Source organism: Hibiscus syriacus, unplaced genomic scaffold (assembly GCF_006381635.1).
Source record: "Hibiscus syriacus cultivar Baekdansim isolate YM2019G1 unplaced genomic scaffold, ASM638163v2 tig00110195_pilon, whole genome shotgun sequence".
In the NCBI taxonomy this organism is placed as follows: Eukaryota; Viridiplantae; Streptophyta; class Magnoliopsida; order Malvales; family Malvaceae; genus Hibiscus; species Hibiscus syriacus.
Window position 1 is genome coordinate 1,555,629 of NW_024062621.1, and position 2,847 is coordinate 1,558,475.

Here is a 2,847-nt window from a genome sequence, read left to right on the forward strand (position 1 = left end):
AAGTGCTCGTGAATTAAATAATATCATACCTTATGTTTCAATGTCATTGTAAAATGGTTAAATGAATTTGGCCTATTCTTTATAAAATATGTTTTTTTAATCAAAGATAAACGACGGTAGAGACCTTGAATTTATCAGAAGTTTCTATAGTATTAGTAAGGTTAAGAGTAACATAGTTTGCTTATCATTCTTTTACTTTTGAAATAAATCGAAATTTCAATTTAACATATCGTAGTTATTAACATTTTAATCTTAAATGTTTAGTCATTATTATAGATATATAATTTTAAGTATATATAATAAATAAATAAATAACAAATACACGATCATAATTTTTCTTGTTTAGAGTTTTTCAAGTGCAAAATATGCGTTCCTTTATTTCTTTCCTTTGGTTAATGTTCATTTGTTTGCCACTATCTTATCTATTTCACAACAATATCCAAGTTATATCAGAATAAATTTAGTAGGTAATTTTAATTTCCAAAGTAGACAAATATATGAATATTAGGTATTCAAATTGACTGAAAAAAAAAAGAAATAATTAATTTTTACCGAATTGCTTTCTTGTCGTGCAACAAGAATTTTGATGGTATCATGCATATATATATTCATGCACGTTAATCATGAAATTTTTTTATATAAAAAAATTATTTTTCAATGTTGGGCCAAATACAAAGTACTTTGTTGAACTGGAACAAGATAAGGTCGATTTTAAGACCAAATGGATTGTGTAATTCTTACATAAGACTGACATTAGTCCTTTCAGTTGTGAAAAGAAATTTATGTTTCATTTAGTGTTATAATTAATTTTTAAAACAATCTCAACAAAACTAATGTAAATTCGAAAAAATTAACTCAATAGTTAATAAAGGAAAAGAACAGTTTAAATCGTGCCAAAATATGACTCTAGAAGCTTCTTGAATTTCATTTAACTCACCCAATTTTCACATCTACTTTTAAATCTTTAAGTTGGAGTCCTATCATACACAATTATTATATTGTAATTTATAATAGTTTTACTCTAGTGACGATCAATAGTAATTATTGAAATTCATATAGATAAATTGTTTACAATTTTAAGAGTTAATTACGTCATATGTCCCCAAACAATAACTCCCGTTTTAAACCGATCCCTATATTTTTAATATTCTAATTTCATCCATAGACTATGGCTCTCATTCTAAATTAGTCCTTAAACTTTTGAACGTTCTAATTGCATCCCTAAACTATGACTCTCTTTCTAAATTGGTCCCCATACTTTTGAATATTCCAATTTCATCCCCAAATTCATGCAAACATGCATGTAATTAGTTTCAACCATAATATAGCCTATATTTTTTTCCCAAAAATATAATAATATAACTTGGCCTTACGATTTTATTAACAAGGGATGTGATTAGTATATATGTATAGTTTGAGATGAAATTTGAATGTTCATAAAGTTTGAGGACAAGTTTAGAATGAATGTCATAGTTTGGGGATGAAATTGAAATATTCGAAAATTTGAGGACTAATTTAGAATGATAGTCATAGTTTAAGGATGAATTAGAACATTTAAAAGTTTAGAGACCAAATTAAAATGAAGGACATGCTTTGAGGACATGATGCAATTAACTCTAGTTTTATTTAAAAAATACATGGATAAAATAATTAAAATATATATGTTGTTAAATCATTAAGTATCAATTTAAACCCAATTTGTGTATTGGCTTTAGGCTTTATTTTTCTACCCCAAAACAAACCAATTACATTTTCCATCCTATAGTTTTATGGATGTAGATTTTAGATTTAATTGGACCAACCCATCATCTTAGTCAGTGGGCTTTTGCCATATACTTAGACATATCATCTACTTCTTGACTTGGCTCTTTGGTATTCGCTTAGATAAAAATTTAAAAAAATTCTAACCTTAATCATCTAAATTTTAGCAGATTCAGATATTCAATCTATGATTAAAATTTTGAATTTAATTTTTTTATATATCTAAATATTTAATGAATAATAATATTTAATTTAAATATGAGCAAAAATACTTGAATAGTTTATAAATAAAAATAAACTTAGATTTGAATAATTTAAAATTTAAAATATATTATGCACTGTGATTTTTTAAATACGAAGGGTTGAGGGTTCGGGGGGGGGCTGCTTGATCCCCTCTTCCTACTGCCTTGGCTTTGATATTGACAAGCGCTCTTCAAAATTTTTGGTTTAATTTAATTTCAAGTCTTATAAGTTTAAATATTAACAAAATTAAGCCTTAATCTTTTATTTTTTTTATTTAAGTACTTATTAGGTTTTTATACAATTTGTCCCTCAAGATTTAATCTTAACTTCATCTCCAACTTTGATGAACCGTTGTGATTAGATATGTATCTTTAATATTTAGATATTTGATTTTTAACGTAAACTTTACTTAGATTTAATCGTAAATATAAATTAAGTTCAGCCCAACTCAAAATAAAAGCTTTAAATTATACCCAAGTCTATCATATTTCTGAAAGGATGATCACGACCTTTTCTGATTTATCAACATACATTTTTAAAAGAAATGCGTTGATGATAAAATTATGGCTACGATCAATATTGATATTTCATTCTTTCTACTTTAGGTAAAGAATTGAAATTAATAGTTTTTATAAAAAAAAATAGTGGGTTTGAGATGATGCATAATATAAGTATGAGAGAAGAGAAAATCTCCTCTCTTTTTTTCATTCATGCATGAGAGTTTATATGTTGGCTTGGTGTCAGATTTAAGACCATGATGAATGTTTGTAGTTCAACTAAGTTAATAGATAAGAGTTGTCATATATCAAATTTAGTTACTAGAGATCACATCAGTTTAGCAAT